Below are 20,015 nucleotides of genomic sequence, written 5' to 3'. Positions count from 1 at the left end.
GCACGTAATAAGTTAGAGGGTCACCAGTTGTAAGGCCTGCACGCTTCAGGTGCTGTAGAAAATGAATCATTTTGCTTTATTTATTTATTTATTCATTATTATTTTTTGTGATTTTGTCTACATGTACGTTCCAGGTGAGGTCATTAGAGATTTACACTCCCAAGTAATTTAAGTGCAAGTTTTTCTAACCACCAGGCAAATCAGCCAAAAAGCGGCAAGGTGGGGTTCTCACAGAATACACTCATTTTGCCCACAGTTAATCACCTTTGTGACCTTAATTTAACTGTAAAATATTAAAGCTTTCCTTTGCGTTATTGTCGAGATACAGCCATATTCATATTTCACTGCCTCGCGTGGCTCCCGTCTCACTTTTCAGCTGTGTGAGTGGTGTATTTTTCATCAAAGTTTGCTTCACAAATGTGCATCAAGTGATCAATACATTACTTCGGTCAATACCACAATTGAAAGATGGATATATAATCTTTATAACGACAGAGATTTATATCATAAATCCGTTGCTATGGTTACAAACTACCGAGGTTATTTGAGGTCACTTGATGACTGCCGCAGATACCCGCCCTGTCAATAGCCTTATATCTCCACTAGTAGAGCACCTTAGATAATATCACTGATATTTACTGAAAATATGGACAAGGGGCCTACCATAAATTAAAACACTGGCGTGGCCTTTTCCCTACAAATTTTGCAACAGCGACGCAAATTCTTCTATTTTCTGGCTACATTATCGTAAAACATTTTTGCTTCCCACAGTTTCGACTTGCATTCAAGAATGTTTAAGTTAATTTCAACGTTACTTAGGGACTAATTAACTTAAATAGTCTTCTGTACTTTTTATTTATTGATTCCTGGATATTAAGTATATGCTAAGTTCAAATACGGGGGCAAACATGCATTCGAAACTAAATTCGTGTAGGCGGCCATGACAGTTTCAAGTAGCAGTGGTGGAAAACCTGCGATGAATGCACTGCAGATTTTCCGAATTTCAAGCAGCAAAGCGCATACTTTGTTGTTCTGTAGACCGTTACAAAGACGGAAAGGTTGTGCGATACTCAGGAGATACGACTGAGATGATTGGGGTCACCTCCCGATGCTAAAAGTTACATGCAGAGTGAGAGGCTAATGAGAGGCAATGTCATCAGATCAGAGGAATGGAGAGTGAGCTCGACTCAGTCGTGTGTCCAGCGCATCGTCACATGCTATGGATACTTTGGGGAGCTGCAAGAACACGTCAACTACTTCTTCGAACCAAGTTGTTATTGTAGGACTTTCCTTGCTCGGACCAAGCGGGAGCTTTCATGCACAGTGTATCCAAATTTTTATCAAGACAAAGCCAAGATATTCAGTTCGTTGGGCCCAGGTAATTAAAAAGTTGACATTCGTCACATCTTTATAATTAATTAACACACCGAATTTTCATACAGACAGAAGGTTGATAATGGTATGATATCTGTGTTGTTTGAATTAAATATGCATAGTAATTAGACAAGTGAAGCTAAGTCATCATCTAAATACTGCTATCTCTGACCCTCAGAACCACAGCAAATTTGTTATTACGTAAAGTGAAAAGAGCTTATGTTTGTACTGTACATGTTAGCAGTGTAAACTTTTTTTTGTATGAGCAACAAGTTACAGAACCCTCACAACTAAATAATACTGCTTTTATAGATCATTGCTAGTGATTTAAAGGGTAACAATCATATCACAATTACATGAATAATATATATATATATATATATATATATATATATATATATATATATATATATATGAAATAAAGTTTAGTTGTAGCCTAAAATGGGGTTTCATGGTAAATTTTGTTGGTTGAAAATTAAAACCATTCAATAGATTAAAGAATAAATTTTTGTTGTTATTTTAGCTAGAAGATGTTAATTTGGAGACTGGTCAGAAAGAGCAGCCAGGAATCAGATATATATGGCAAAGAAAATAGTGATTAATCCAAGCACCCGAAAAAGAAGTTTTGTGAAGAGGATTGACTTACTGGCCAACAAACTAAAATGTATTTTTGATGTTTATCTACTTTGAACAAGTATTTGTATCTACAGTGGAAGGACACCAATGACCTGACAGATAGCTAATGTCAGCCATGATGATCCAAGCAAGTAGCAAGGAGATCCCCCAAGAGGAAGTAATTTATGGGAGCTTCATTAAATGATGAAAACTGACACTTTTCGATGACCTTTTTTTACAAGGAGCTTTTCAGACATGAATTTTTGCCCCAGAAACGTGGAATTCCGCATTTTTAAATTCAATTCAAGGTGTCCCGGACCTCTGGCCGCTTAGGTGTTGAGTCCCATGATAAATGTTCGGAGTTCTTTTTTTTTTTTTTTTTTTTTGAAACCTAGGATCATGGCTGCTTTTTTTCTGTTTCATTTTACTGAAGATATCCGTGAATGCCACCTTTAAATGGGATAAGATTTTACTGAGATATTGATATTGAATATCATATTTTTATTCCTTGGAGCAAAAGATCAGTTTGACTTATATATTTGAATGCAGCAATATATGTTCCTGGTCCTGAGTAGTGAAAAATAATCCATGAATTACACCATTACATAAGTTCAACTTATTTCTTCATTCTTCTCAGGAAGGGGATTCAGTTGGATAATATAGATTTGCATTACTTTGATGTTTTTGTAGAATGAAAATCAAGTGTACTTTTTTTTTTTTTTGAAACATTCACTTAAATCTTGAGTCAAAACTTTGTCGGTGTCTTATTCAGTTAAGGGTGACAGGAGTAGTCTTGGATGGCAGTTACAATGCCTTCCACCCATTTATTAAGTTATTGGTAATAAGTATTTTCCAGTTTGAAGATTTCAATTGTTTGCTACACTTCCAAATAATTTGCTTATTTATACTTAAACTTTAAAGATCCAATAAAGAGATGATTATGCATAATGAAACATTGTTGATTGATTTAAAGTTGTGTGTGTGATTGGTGCCCACTTGTGTCCAATAATTGTTGAAGTAGTAGATGAAAAGAAAAGTTAAAGGAAAACAGTTTTCTTTATATGATTAAATGTAAGAAAAATGTGGGTTGTTTGTCGTTTTATTTTCTGAATAATTAAATTTATTAGACTAAAAGTATTTTTAATTAATTTTGTAAGCTATAGTATTACAGGGAATACCATTCCCAGGTGTACAATCGAGATGGAAGCTATTTAGCAAAGGGTAAAAACTTGAGACCAAGTAGCAGGTTGAAAAGGGTTTATGTCTTAACCAAAGCTACATAAATTTCTATCACAAGTCATCAAAATATGAATATGACGGTTTAAATCCCAAAGGTGGGCTCTGTTATAGGGCAATTGCCTATTCTTGTAAAGTCTATTGTTCATATCTGCCGTGATTAGAGTAATTGAGCAGGTATTACTGGCCAAGACAAGAGCAACACCCATTCAAATTTTACAATTTTCGGATATTTTAATATTAAAATATATCGCCAACAAAAGAAAAGGCCACGAGGATCTCCTTTGTACTTTATATTTTTAATGTTCCTTTACAAACCCATACAGGTTTGACAGCCATCGGACCTCTACTAGTGGGTATTATGACCCTCTGAAAATTGCCATGCTTAAACTTAGTTTTGGGGGGTGGGGTGAAAAAAGTGGGTACAGTGTGGACAAGGTGGGTTATATTTTTAGTTTGAAAGTCTTGGGGGGAAGAATATTGATCAACAAAATACATCATACATGTACATAGTAAATATATTGCTAGATAAGAGTATAATAAGCATATATATGAGTGACGTGTATGATAACTAAAAATCTGCTTCGAAAGCTGGAAAAACAGAAAATTGGGCATAAATCCCTTGAAATACAGTTTTATGGCATAACATTTGGCAGAAGTTAAAAGGGTCCTCAGGCAAGTATTTCAGCCCAATAAGGTCAAATTCTGTGAACCCCCACCTTGCCGCACTTGTCTGGTGCTTAAAAAAACTGGCACTTAATTCCTTTCTATAAATTCACTATCTTATTTGTCAATCACGAGCTTAGGGATATCTGCATTCTTGGTATTAATGATATGGATATTTGTTTTGTTTTTCTTCTGTTTAATCGCATATTGTTTGACCTAGACAAGCCCCATTTTGTGTCAGTAATTTCCTGTAGTTTGCTTTCATCAAATTGTCTACAGATCTCAGAAACTGTTGTGTCAACCAAATACTTATGGTACAGAGATTCACCAAGAGGTAGATCTAAATCGTTTATCATCAGGACAAATAGCAACGGACCCAGCCATGTTCCTTGAGGCACCGAGGCATCTATGTATTAGCTGCCACTCAGATCTTTTTTTAAACTGTTTAACTGTGACAAGTGTTAAATGTTTGGTCTTCGTGTCAGAATGCCTATTGTCTTCAAAGGAAATCCAAATATCCACAATTCAGTTTTTCAGGTAAGGCATTTCTAATGAATTATCCATACTCACTTGTCTCTGCCAGATTCATATATACTGTTGGAGTGTGGGCTCCGGGGAAGCCAAGCTGTTTACACGCCACATCGGCGTTAGTCAGGTCCCAGTAGTAGCCACAAACCCTCCCCCAACTCCCGGAATAGAAGATCTCCAAACGGCCTTCGTAATCATTAAATTTGTCAACAAGACGCAAATCTCCGTTAACGACTGGAAATATAAACAAAACCCCGCTGAAATCAAACATTTTATAAAGTGTCATTCCCAGCTAACACAATAAGTAAAGCGATACAAAAATCAAGCCATGACCAATTTTCTTTATTCAACTTCTTAAATGATTAAGGCTGATTTTTTTTATATAACCCTTCTATCCTGATTATTTTAACAATTTTAACAATGTGAAATCTGTTGCCTGTTACAATTGTTATGGTCTTAAGTATAAAGCAAATCTAGCAAATATTAGTATTAGTATGACGTAACGAGTCAGCAAAATTATTTACAAACACTTTTGCACAAGGTCTCTACTATGTTGAATGTTCCATAACACCCGTCGTCCAAAACATGATAATGAAATGAAACAGCATCAGCAAATATTTACATACAGTTTTGTATCTAATTTAGCTTGTCCAAATGCAAAGGTGAGGATAAAGCAAACTGAGCTATTGCAGGACTCGTATTACAATTCTATATAAGTGCTGGAAGGTAAACTGCAATGAAGTAGTTTTAGAAATAAAAATTCTGAACTCAAATGTGGTGGTTCTTTTTTCAGAACATTGTGTTTCTGCTACAAATTGATTGCCAAACGAGAACTGTGAGTAAGTGTGCTGTCATGGTGAAGCCTGTAGTTAACCCTGAAGTCAGCACTTGCAGATGGATTGAGATATGAGATGAGAATGTTACGCTCAGTGATCCCAGAGGCATCGGAATCTGGCCAACCATTGGAATGAAGCTGGTTTTGCTGAAGAACCAAGGTATTTCTCGTATCTCATCTATGGTCAAATGATGGTCCGTACACATTTTACAGAATACCTCTTGGAAGGGTGTGTGTAGGATTATATCGCCTGAGATGTCAGATCAGTCCAGATTTGGCGAGCAATCCAAGCCCATGGTATTCGTACACTGTTCCTTCTGGAACAGAACGTTACTGAGGCATTTTACTGTAACATTCTCAACAGATATCTCACCCCATTTGGAAGAGGTGACCTCAGAGATGCTACTGACTTCATCTTGACAACGCACTTGCTCGCATTTATCTTCTATTGAGCATACTGAGCACCCGTGATATGTATTGGAGTGAGAGATGTAGAGGAGCACCAATCCCCTTGTAATCTGGACCAACTCCATCAAGCTATTTAGGAAGACTGGGACAATATTCCTCAAAACAGAATTGTTACATTTATGGAAGCAACCTGCGCCGCCTACAGGAGTTAATTGCAGTACGTTGTATACAGACATGCTGTTAGACACGTGACCTTTAACGAGCACAACCTAATGCTAATTGTGTGTAAATATGGTGACATTTAGTGACGTCTTAAAATTTTACATTTGTGGAAATCACAGTGAAACATTGGATTTGAAGGTGAACATATTATAAATTTAGATAACATAAAATACGGATATTGTCACCACTAATTTTATATTTGTATTTCTAAACCATTAAAAATGTTACTATGGCATCTGGAATAAAAAGCAATGTTTATAACAATTTACACCTTGGAGGTGATCATTTGTAAATAAAAGCACATGGAGTTGGGGTTGGGACAACCTTTTTAACCAATTTTGTATGTATTCAACATGGGTTAATAGCGAAAAACCGGTGTAACACGAATGGAAGTCCGCTAGGAACCATAGTCCGATCCCCATTACTCTGTACAGGTGACATTTGTCTTATACACTGTCCCCTGTACTCCAAGCAACCCTTACCTGTATTTATCAAATGGGAGCCGAACTACCATACCTACGACTCCCATTTCTGTTACACCTGCGTAGTTGTTTACGATTACACCATTATTTTGTTTCTGGCAAAATAACCATAAACGGTACCAAAACTGCGAACATTAGTCCCTCGCATACTGACTTAGATGTGACAAATTAATTCAAGCATTCATGGAAATAATGCATATTACAGAATTTTCATTACGTTAACAGATACGCGTGTAGACGACCCCACGCGGTATTAATAGGGGTAAGCGTTTATGCTGATTGGCTTCAACCGTGGAGATATATGGTCCCTTAATTGTTTGGTAGTTTTGACGCAGTTCTGGTGTTAATTAAAATTAAAAGATGCATTTTACTCACATTGTCCTTGGACGTGTTCGGGACACCCTGAAATGACGAATAATATAAGGATAACTGTAATTGCAATTATGACCCCCACATTTTTCCCCAGCCAGGTAATATTGACCAAGCTAAGGCGATTACACCTACACGAAGAAATGTTTGGAAGTAGCCTAGCATGGTTACATATTTAAACAAGGCAGCAAAGCTGTCAAATGTACAGGCAAAAACCAGAAAATAAAAACGCAGGGAATAGGATACTGTCAATTCTGATGAACTAATGTATTATGCTTACTGTAACTGCATAGCCAACATCAAATTCTTATTCTGCATAACATTGGATACGGATGAAAGTAAAATGTGTATCAAGCATTAGACTAAGTTCCCATACCTAGATCAATCTAACAGGATCAATCCAACTCCAAGGGGTTTCTCACTAAATTGCTTTCAGTTTGAGAGTCTTAGGATTCTGGCATGCCAGTTTCAGTAGGCGTGACAGACAACTAAGCCACTGACATTGATGCAATTTAGCGAGAATTCCCATGGAGATAGATCGATCCACAGTTAGCGTGATAGGGTCTGGAAATAGTCCCTAAGGTGTCAGGCTGATAAGAGTTAAACCTTGGAAATGCCAGAATGAGGAACAGTGAAAATTACACACAAAAAAAAAAATGCTTAAACTCATTAAAAAAAAAAAAATATATATATATATATATATATATATATATATATATATATATATATATATATATATATATATATATAATTTATTTATTTATTTATTTTTTTTGGTTGTATGTCAATCCTAAGAATCATTCTTGTAACTTAACAAAATACAGAAAATGTTACAAAGTAAGAGTACAGGGCTCCTGGCAGATGGGAGTGATAAGTCACAACTTGAAAATGCCAGTGAAGCATTCTATAAACCTGCATTGCCTCCAAAACAGAAAACAATCACACTGGTTTTCAAACACAAGCTGCGCACTTCTGTCTTATGAAACTTTTCAGTAAGTTTCAGTATCGTAAGTAACATGGTTTTCCCTTAATCGCTGGCAGCAGTGTCCAAAATAAGGTTTTCTTCAACTTTCATGCAATAAAACATAATACTTAACAGCATAATGACCATCAAATTTTTTTATTAAAAAAATAAAAGCATCATGAATATTCAGAAAATGTGATTTGGGAAGGTCTTCAAGGCCATGGAAGTTCAGAGTCACACTTTCAAAATGCCAAAATGTAAACAAGAAATAACTGTACTGAAATGATTTTCTTTCCATTTTCAACACCTTTTTTAAAACAAAATGATCAATATACTGTCATTTTTAAATGTTCAACTAGGAAAATTGTTGACATAGGGAAAATATCAATAGAACAATTTTCAATGTCCAATTTGCTCCATTTGCAGATGCTGAACATAGTGAATGATTAAATCTGAGAAACTGCAATGATGAGTTCCTTTCCATTTATGATACTTTATTACACAATGCACAATATTATAACAGGTTTACCGTCATTTTTATATAATCAACAAACAATATTGTTAAGAAGCAGAAAATGTCAAAACAACACTTTTACATATCTTATTAGTTCCATAATGAGACTGTTAACATGCCTAAGAATTAAATCTGAAGAAATAACAATTATACACAAAAATACAGAAAATGCACAGCACTTCTGGTGGATGGGAATTAAAAAATCACATCTTGAAGATGCTAGTGTTTGAAAAATAATTTTTAAAAAAATTTAAATAAAACGTAAAAAAGATTCCAATAAAGCTGCTATTCAAACTTTTAATCTAGTTGTATTAACTTGATATTAATAACCCCACCAAGTTTGAGAAAAATAAAGCACTGTTATTCATCTGTAGCATGTTGGCATAACACATTCTTTTTGTTGTAAATTTATTTGAAATGTTAAACACCATTTATCTGCACAATTATCACCAAATCCTAATTTTGTGACACAGTTAAGAGAGCTAAACCTATGGGACTTTACAGGGAAATCTCAAGGAATGTTTTATGTAATCTCATTTAATGGCCAATTGAAAATTAATGAGTAGGCAAGTGACTTTATAGACCTTAATTTAATAAGTGATCACCCAAGGGACAATTTTATAGACTGCCATCCGTACAGTACCATCATATAGCACAAAGGTGTTGCATACATGCTGAAAAAAGTGAAAAAAACAACATTACTTCCCGAAAAATGACCCGATCATGCTGATTTTCGAACTTTACCTGCGTATTATGAATATTCATCAGTTCTGTAAGTTTCAAGCCAAAAGGTAAAATGGTTTTCAACTTATCGTGTTATCGGTGCTGCATATATGCTGAAAAAAGAGAAAAAATAGCTTAAATTAACTAAAAATGACCCAATCACGCTGATTTTCGAACTTGACCTGCGTATTATGAATATTCATCAGTTCTGTAAGCTTCAAGCCAAAAGGTAAAATGGTTTTCCACTTATCGTGTTATCAGTGCTGCATATATGCTGAAAAAAGTGAAAAAACAGCATAAATTCCCTCTAAGTGACCCGATCATGCTGATTTTCGAACTTGACCTGCAAATTATGAATATTCATCAGTTCTGTAAGTTTCAAGCCAAAAGGTAAAATGGTATAAAGGCCCTTTATGAATAAATGTTTTTGTGTGTAAACGACCCCTGCCGGTATAAAAGGGTTTATGTGATTTGGCTTCAATAGTAGAGAAATAAGGCCCCTTGCCTGTGTTACAGTTTTGATGCAGTTTTGATGTTGATTTAAATTAAAAGAGATATTATACTCGCTCCTTCGATTTGTTCGGGACACCATGGAATGACCAATAATGTATGGAAAACTGTGTTCAACCGCCACATTTTCACCCCAGCCAGGTCATTTTGACCTTATACGATTGCACCTGCTCATGACAGTGTTTTTGGTGGAAGACAGGCTTGGTTGTATGGTAACAAATGTTTTCAGCAGGGAACGTCTTTTGAACGTATATATGTATGTAGGACTGGCTTCTTTTTTAACCACACAGGTGTTCTCACATGTATGGTGGATTCAGAGGACAATAATAATAATAATAATAATAATAATAATAATAATAATAATAATAATAATAACGAGGCAAATAAAATAAAACCAAGCAATTGTGTTATTCCCCTGACAGCAAAATTGACTCAGTCTGACTTTGTATTTGCCGACTAAATTAAGCAAAATACTTTTTTAATTTGAAGACCTACTTTCAACGTACGGGATGAAATAATTTTCAACTTTTTAAAATAATTATCATTTAAGACCATTCTTATTTGTTTTTGTACCATTGCCTACGTTTGTTTGCTTTACATATATTTCTTTATATATATATATATATATATATATATATGTATATATATGTATATATATATATATATATATATATATATATATATATAATTATTTTCAACATATATATATATATATATATATATATATATATATATATATATATATATATATATATATATATATATGTTGAAAATAATTTCATTCATGACTTCCGCTAAATTCTCCGTGAGAACACGAGATTTTGCGGGATTTAAAGTTTCAAGGGGCAAGTGTGGAGTGTACATGACGGACACCATATCGACGAGTGCTCGATTCGATCTGAATTTTCAAGGATTTGTAACATGATAACACCTGATTTTTTTCGAAAACACATTCATACGAGTACTTGGAATAGAAATTTAACGGATGTACCTGATGACTTTTCCAAGAAAGAACTGAAAACGTATCTCATAGGACATAGGCCTACGATAAGAAATTTGTGCAGACATTCAAAAGTCTGAAAGCTTATTATTCAAGATGGATATGTGCAGAAAATCTACATGTAACAGCTTCAGTGGACCACTCTGTGTCACCAGAAAACTGCCATGTTTTAAGCTAGACGAAAACAACAGGCCATATTTAAATCAGAAACATAGCTAGCCTACTTCACTCAAGTCCAGGGTCAAATGGCTGTGTACAACATTCATGTGTATGATTTTGTTTTGTGCACAGAGAAGGATCTCTTCATTGAATCTGTTCTGTTTGATGCTGTTCATTGGGCATCTGTGGTTCCTAAACTGACCAGTTTTTACAAGACATTCATTTTGACAGAGTTGGTGTACGCTACTATTAAACATTTTTTTCATTTTTGTTTTCATTTAAAAATTCAAGCTTTATTCTATACATGCATTTAATACCAAACTAGAATATGTGCAATATTATTCTGCATTGTGATCTTGGGTTGAGAAAATCTTTAGTGTTTTAGATTTTCATGCTGTAATAATAATCCTTGCATGATAATTTTTTTTTTTTTTTTGAAAAATATTTTTTCTTTTGTGTATTTAACATGGATATAGATATTGAATAAAACTGTGATAAAGTAAAGGTTTTAAAATATGGTTGTATCAGATGGCGCTATTATATAGGTTTTACTGGAATACAGTATAATGGAAATGGTTCTCAGGAATGAACTTTCATCTTTTTAGACTAGAATTTTATTTTATTGATCAGTTGATGCAGGATTCAAGTGCAATTTGTATATTTTTTATGTATTTAGCAGTGCAATGGATATCTAATTACATTGTGATATAGTAATGTTTTTAATTATAACTTGGTCTCAGATGATGGTGCTTTGAATTAACATTTCCCATGTAGGTTGGTTTAATTTTACTCAGGTGTTAATGTGCAGCTTTTTTTCGATTAATTTTAATTGGAAGATGGCACGATGCTAGTGCCTTTACTAGTACAGTAATTTATTTGCAGACTTAGACATGCAACAGCTCAGCAGTGAACAAATCAAATATCTTTATGATTATATTTTTGTACGCAGTTTTACTTTTCTAAATAAAACGATGAAAGAAAGTAATTTTGCTGTGATTAGCTTCTTCAATATAATTTTTCTACTCCTCTCCGCCGTTTCGGCCCATGTCGCACTTAAAGTACTACAGGTATTTAGCCGTTTTGCGTGACTTTGGCAAATCAGCTGATGGTACTGCATCAATAGTCATAATACTATCTTTCCTGTTTGGCTTCCCGGATTGGAAGTTACAGCCACAGACTTTGAAGTTGTCAGTTATATCTTTCAATGAAATGTTCGAACGACCAGCGGCACTAATCCATAGCAATTTCGGAGGTCTGACCTTTGGAAAAAAAAAACTACAAACATTGTCTGTTCTACCTCTCCGGTGGCTGCAGTTATACACACAGCAGTTGTCATGGCCACCCATTACAGATAATTGCGAACAGCGAGAGATCTACTTTACATCGTGACAGCCATGAAGGCCCCTTCTACTCTTGCCCCCTGAGAAACAGTCCCGCACAAAATGGCGCGAACTGCGCATGCACACGATTTCGTGGAAAACACTCTATTGGGGGGGGGGGGGGGGGCTTTTGAATAACGTTTTATCTCCACTAGGAGAGGTCCTGAGATGCTAAACTTGTATGGATTTATAAAGAAATATAAGATACATTAAAGTTTTAAGAGCTGTTGGTTTTAAGGGTATTGCTCTCGTCTTGACCAGCAATACACGCTCTATCACTTTTGACCCATCAGGTTTGCCTTCGAATACATGTTTGAACTGCTCATTTGACCAGTTATAACCAAGAAAATTTTCGAGAAATGGGTGAAAATTATGTTAAGGTGACTCAAATGCCGACTGAAGAAAGCGGCGACACAACATATATTCCGCCATTGTTATTCACTGTTTATGTGTAAAATCCACGGTCGGGATGTCTTATAAATGATTTAGTGTTTAGCTTCAAAGTACTGCATACTAAAACACATAAATGGAATCGCATGTAAAATAATCGATTGTGGTTAATCTGTTCAAAACCATACTTCAACCAAAATATCGATATAAGAACACTACAAATATATCGTTTGAGAAGATAAAAAGTCATTTGAATTTCTAAAAAGAAAATTCGGAAAACACGTGGATCTGATAGCAGTCATCAACAATTCCAAAATTCAACCTTTTTTGCATTATGAAGTTCAAGTTTTATATGTTGCATATATCAGTTTATGTGAGATAACTGTTCGGGTCTGTTTTAATTTATGGACACAAATATACAGTGCATATATACCACCAATTCAATGGCAAATGGCAGCCTGTTAGAAATTAAAAGAAACATTTGAACAAACTACTTTTACACCATAAAAACCTGTCGGTGAAGATAAGTGAAGAGCAAAGGCCAAAAAATGATTGAAGAAACACCTCGCAGGATTTAAATATAAGTGACACACTCTGGTGATTTAACTTGTTTTCAAAACCTTATCCTATGGTTTATTATACACAAATATATTGAAAACCTAATGCACACGTAAACAGACGGGATACTAGTACTCCCATCTAACTTTAATTGAAATGCAAATGTAAATTAAAATGCGCCTACCTGTCATGAGAAAGAAAAGGACTACATATTGCACTGCAAATGAGGCCTTGCTACACATAACACACAGCTCTGTCACACCCATGGTTGCATGTTGTTACACTGGGTTTGAAACAATGCTTCCAAATCAACACTATATACACTAATTTCGTGTTTATAGATACAGGATATAAACGCTATAATTCAAAGAAATACAGAGATTGTTGTATGACATATTAATGATTCATACTCGTTTGTCCATGTAGATAGCAGTGACGGCAAAACAGCGATAACTATTTATGTTGGCCTGGCCACAAATCACATTCAAAAACACATTACTGGTACTCGAGTGATTTCACTATTCAGTTACCTGTCTAAATAATCAGGATATACCAACCATTAATAATGTATTCGCGTTTTCCTTTAATCAACTAAAAACATGGCAACAGCAAACTTGTTTTGACACCCTTGCATCCTGATTTATTTTGCAACATAAAATAACAACTGAATAATTTACTTTGTTTTGGCTTTTGTTTATATGTTTGTGTGCCATTGTCTAAGTTTTTTTTAATAATTTATGAAAAAATGGAGCCATTATCTCGCAAATTTTAGAGAAACGGATAAAGACCACTTTCATTACATTTGATACGAATTAATTTTAGATATATTAATTCGAAGTTGTATTATGTCCAGCGTAAGGAAATCAGTGGATGAAAAAAGCTGAAAATCGTTTTTAAATTATACAGTACATTAAGGACTTTATATCACAAAAGAAAAAAAAAATCACTTCCTCTCGCACAAAAAATAACGTAATTTTGATATCTTGAATGCATAGTGCAATAAAAAGTAAACATCTGAAAAATACACGCTCCCTCCAATATTCCCCGTCACCAGAGCATAGTCTTTTCTGATGTGATTGAATAGGTGAAACGATATTGTTAGTCATGTGAAGGAGACCTGTTTGAAATTGATATTATGATATCATCTCAAAACGCTGCAGTTAGTACGCCATAAACTCATTTCAATAAATACACCCCGCTGTATAAATGATGCGTCAGCATTATTTCGTATTGAAATGTTTATTTTAATATAATTTAAGCGGATAAGGAAAATTTAAACACATTGACCCCCCCCCCCACAAAAAAAAAAAAAAAAAAAAAAAAAAAAAAAAAAAAAAAAAAAAAAAGGCGCTATTTTGTATTTTTCTGAGCCATTACTTCTGTCAGACATAATATCTGGAATAAATAACACTGTAGAATTTACACCTTTGAGGTGATTCTTTCTAAATAAAAGCAAATGCAATTGAGGGGGCTTTTTGAATAACGTTTTTTCTCAACTAGGAGAGGTCCTGAGATGCTAAACTTGTATGGATTTATAACGAAATATAAGTTATATTAAAGTTTTAAGAGGTGTTGGTTTTAAGGGTATTGCTCTCGTCTTGACCAGCAATACACGCTATATCACTTTAGACCCATCAGATTTGCCTTCGAATACATGCTTGAACTGCTCATTTGACCGGTTATAAGCAAGAACACGTTCGAGAAATGGGTGAAAATTATGTTAAGGTGACTCAAATGCCGGCTGAAGAAAGCGGCGACACTACATATATTCATATATTCACATATATTCCGCCATTGTTATTCACTGTTTATGTGTAAAATCCACGGTCGGGATGTCTTATAAATGATTTAGTGTTTAGCTTCAAAGTACTGCATACTAAAACACATAAATGGAATTGCATGTAAAATAATCGTTAGTGGTCAATCTGTTCAAAACCATACTTCAACCAACATATCGATATAAGAACACTACAAATATATCGTTTGAGAAGATAAAAAGTCATTTGAATTTCTAAAGAAATTCGAAAAACACGTGGATCTGATAGCAGTCATCAACAATTTCTAAATTCAAACTTTTTTGCATTATGAAGTTCAAGTTTAATATCTTACATATATCAGTTTATGTGAGATATCTGTTCGGGTCTGTTTTAATTTATGGACACGGATATACAGTGCATATATACCATCAATTCAATTGTAAATGGCAGACTGAAGGAAATTAAAAGAAACATTTGAACAAACTACTTTTACACCATAAAAACCTGCCGGTGAAGATAAGTGAAGAGCAAAGGCCAAAAAATGATTCAAGAAACACCTCGCAGGATTTAAATATAAGTGACACACTCTGGTGATTTAACTTGTTTTCAAAACCTTATCCTATGGTTTATAAAACATAATGATAATGCATACGTAAACAGACGGAATACTAGTACTCCCATCTAACTTAAATTAAAATACACCTACCTGTCATGAGAAAGAAAAGGACTACATATTGCACTGCAAATGAGGTCTTGCTACACATAACACACAGCTCTGTCACACCCATGGTTGCATGTTGTTACACTGGGTTTGAAACAATGCTCTTAAATCAACATTATATATACTATTTCATGTTTATAGAAACAGGATATAAACGCTATAATTCAAAGAAATACAGAGGTTGTTGCATGACATATTAATCATTCATACTCGTTTGTCCATGTACATAGCAGTTACGGCAAAACAGCGAAAACTATTTCTGTTGGCCTGGCCAAAAATAACATTCAAAGACACATAACTCGAATGATTTCACTATTCAGTTACCTGTTTAGAAAATCAATATATACCGGTCATTAACAATGTATTCGTGTTTTCCTTTAATCAACTTAAAACATGACAACAGCAAACTTGTTTTGACACCCTTGAATCCTGATTTATTTTGCAACATAAAATATCAGCTGAATAATTTACTTTGTTTTGGCTTTTGTTTATTTGTTTGTGTACCATTGCCTAAGTTTCTTTTTAATGATTTATGAAAAATGGAGTCATGATCTCACAGATTTTAGAGAAACGGATAAAGACCACTTTCATTACATTTGATAAGAATTAATTTTAGATATTTTAATTCGAAGTTGTATTATGTCCAGCGTAAGGAAATTGTGACGAGGTTATTGGCTTGTCTTCGTCATGTTACGCGAGGTAGCAAATACAACTCATTTCTGTTCCTACCTCATGCAATCTCTAGCGGCCTTCTCCCTGTTTACACTAAACACAGTTGTATAAATACCATAAGACCATGTCAATCAATTTAAGTTACACTACTAAACACTCCCCGCTCTTACTCACTGCATGTTGTACTTACTAAATCACAAAATCAGTAGACGAAAAAAGCTGAAGATCGTTTTTAAATTACACAGTGCATTATGGACTTTATATCACAAAAAAAAAAAAAAATATCACTTCCTCTCGCACAAAAAATAACGTACTTTTGATATCTTGAATGCATAGTGCAATAAAAAAGTAAACACCTGAAAAATACACGCTCCCTCTTATATTCCCCGCCACCAGAGCATAGTCTTTTCTGATGTGATTGAATAGGCGAAAACGATATTGTTAGTCATGTGAAGGAGACCTGTTTGAAAGCGATATTATGATATCATCCCAAAACGCTGCAGTTAGTACGCCATAAACTCATTTCAATAAATACACCCTGCTGTATAAATGATGCATCAGCATTATTTCGTATTGAAATGCTTATTTCAATATAATTTAAGCGGATAAGGAAAAATTTAAACACATTGCCCCCCCCCCCCAAAAAAAAAAAAAAAAAAAAAAAAAAAAAAAAAAAAAAAAAAAAAAAAAAAAACACTATGTTGTATTTTTCTGAACCATTAATTCTGTCAGACATAATATCTGGAATAAAACAAACACTTTACAATTTACACCTTTGAGGTGATTCTTTCTAAAAAAAAGCAAATGCAATTCGGGGGGTGGGGCTTTTTGTAGAACTTTTTATCTCCACTAGGAGAGGTCCTGAGATGCTTAACTTCTTCGTTAATGCTTCTTTGCTACTTCGATACTACTGCACTTTCGTGCGGGTTATGTTTTTTTAATTTCCTCGGTAATCTATACTCGGTTTGTCACTGTGCTATGTTAGACAAATGCATGACAGTTTATGTCAGGGTGGTCATCCTATAAAATTTATGGTGCGAAAAATGGACATGTTAGCTTAGCTGTCCATTTTTAAATGACAATTATTAAATTCTAAAACGATTTAAACCCCAAATATCGGGAATAAACAGACAACATTACTTCAAATAAAATCCCTAAATGTGCAATCCAAGAGACAAATGATAATTTACTTTGTAAGCTTCTTTTCAGAACCAGCGTCTAGTACAAACGCTTTCTCCTTCTAACACTGCCATTCATGGATGCTACAATATCCTTACCAATATTTTCCACAATACATCGATACATCAAGATGCACCTACAAACGTAGGTCTCACAGTATTGTATGCTATTGTGATATTGGTAGCATCATTTTTAAGGAAATACATCGATCCTATATATCTTGTTCAGCATAGTTCTGTGAATTATAACTGCAGGTCTCAATATCATTAATTGATATGCACAGGGACCATATGGCAGCCATTTCATTCGGTTCTATTTGTCACAACAACACAAGGAATATATATATACCTCTCCAATTGGGGTGTTCAGTTGCCAGTGACAGTCCAAATCGATAGAATACGAAGAGTCATTTCCAGGCCATGGGTCTGTGGTCACCGTGGCGGTCGGTACACTCCATGGGGTTTGGGAACTGGTGGGCGCACTTGTTCCTGGAATCCTACAATGTATAGTTTAAAAATTAAACACAGACTTATGAAAATTTAATCTCACTCTGAGTGTGCAAACATACACTTACGTTTGCTTGCGCACTCAAATCTTATACGCTCTAAGTCTAACGAACCCGTTTCGTTCGTCCGAGTCCATTATACACACTTTTAAAACTGATCAGTTAATTAAACTTAACCGAAAATGCGTTCAATATTAAACAATTCACTCGGTCAATATGCATCTGATTAAATATCCAGTGGACCTATCTGTATCAAAATCAGATGGCATTTTAAACAGTCCAAACAATTAACATTTCGATTACTTTTAAACAATATATCCAATTAGATATAAACACTTCAATTATAACCCTTTATATGTCTATACGGCTGTTTTAAACCAGTTACTGGTAACTGACCAAAACGGTTATCCTTTACTGATTTGAGTGGTTCAGAACAATCTACTGGATTCAGTTACATGTAGAATCTACCTATTCATGTTGAGTGATGGAAATATGTGGCTTAAAACAATTGGCATTATCAGACAACGTTTACTACTTTGACAGTAAATAACAACTGTTCAGGTGACTATGGAGGGCTTCCCGGACAGGGCACTGATGCAACAAAATGATTACTTTTATATTCATAATTACAGTGTGCTTCTGCAAAAGAAGTTAACGCCCATAGAGATAATTAAACATGACAAACAGAAAGGTTACACAGGGAGGCAATTTCAAATTCAAATTTCAAATTTTGTTAAAGAACAATTTATAACTCGGAAATATTAACTGGACATCATTATCTTAACTCAGACTCTTAGGTCATAATATTATTAATTTAATTCATCTTAACTTTGTTTTTAGTTTCCTAGTCGTCGTCAGTTTGTAAAGTCTACAGAACATATTTCATGGATTTTAGACTTTAAATAAATATATTATTTAAAATATATTATTATTAGCTTTTCAAAGGGGTTTTCTCTAAAGAGTGTTTTAGCTTCAACACCCGTCTACTATTATCTATAAATACATACCTAGGGATGTTATATGACCGTGGCGATATGCTGATCACTGAAGCCTGTCCTTTTAGCCAAGCTTCAGTGAAGATCGAGGGCAACCTCGAGCCGCTACCCAAAAATGTCTCGTTTCACTCGACATTTCTGCGTAGCGTCTCTCGGAAAATTCGGATTTTACCTCGATGTAGATTAGAATTTCACGACTACATCTTGGTTAAATCAGTCGAGGTCTCTTAAATACTGAAAGCCAAAAGACAATGTGATCATGTGACATTCTTGGCATCAAGAGAATAGTGACGTTGCTTGCGTTAAATACCTACCAGTAGACACATTTAAAATCTCTCACACTTTTAAAAAAATTAGCATAAACTTTTCACGTTTAACACTTATTATCTATCATTTTCAATAAGTCATATCATATGGGTATGGTTTGAAAACGGGAATTAGTATACATTTAAGCCACACGTGCATACAGATTATTTGTAAATCTATAACTTTTTAACGAGGGTTGTGTTATTTACCTTTTGTTTTTAAGCTGTTCATTCTACCTCTTTATCAGATATATCGGTAAAAATCAAATGTATTTCCCCTTTGAACTTGTAATTACATGTAGCACATGAATGCTCTGAAAACCAGCCCATGTATATTCCGAAACCGCCTCGTAGTAAAAAATGTCACCAAAACGTAGAATTATTACTCCTGTGGACTTGAAATAAACATCCGTTTGATCTTGACTATATTCTGTAACCGCCTCGCCGTCAGAAATAACAATAAAAAACTAGAATTATTACTCCCGTGAACTTGTAATAAACATCCGTCGGTTTTGGCTATATTCCGAAACTGCCTCGTTGTCAGAAATATCACCGGAACGTAAATTTCTTTCTCCTTTGCACTTGTGAAAAATTAGTTTGACTTAACTATATTCCGGTCCAATGCTCCTTTTTTTATCAGAAATGTCACTAAAAAGTAGAGGTTTTGCCGTAGGACCTTTTTTCCGCAGCAGTCCCAGCTAGGTGTGGCTCAGCTGAGACGCGCATGGTCAGTGTCGACGGTTGAACGTCCACAACAAGTATTTAGCTAAAATTGACTTAATTGGTCAGACATTACGTAAGAATTTGGCGGGAGGTGACCAGCGCGCGTGGACGAGTTTATTCCGTATAACATCTCTAGAGCGTGATATAGGGTCACTTTATTCGGTTTTAGGGGTGTTTTAGGATGAAATGACTGTATTTTTTCTCGGTGTGTATGTCAAATAATACA

At 34.6% G+C, this 20,015-nt stretch overlaps 1 long non-coding RNA gene across 1 annotated transcript; it reads left to right on the top strand.

Moving 5' to 3' along the window:
• The first annotated feature begins 364 nt into the window (after positions 1 to 364).
• Positions 365 to 3,094, top strand: LOC147760274 (uncharacterized). The gene is made up of 2 exons (XR_015335637.1): positions 365 to 1,378; positions 1,898 to 3,094. It is a non-coding gene; the product is annotated as an uncharacterized LOC147760274 (long non-coding RNA).
• The last annotated feature ends 16,921 nt before the right edge of the window (positions 3,095 to 20,015 follow it).

This window comes from Lingula anatina, chromosome 8 (genome assembly GCF_051362555.1).
Source record: "Lingula anatina isolate TDL-2025a chromosome 8, LinAna3.0, whole genome shotgun sequence".
In the NCBI taxonomy this organism is placed as follows: Eukaryota; Metazoa; Brachiopoda; class Lingulata; order Lingulida; family Lingulidae; genus Lingula; species Lingula anatina.
Note: the sequence above shows the minus strand (reverse complement) of the source record. Positions and strands in the feature narration are given on the sequence as shown.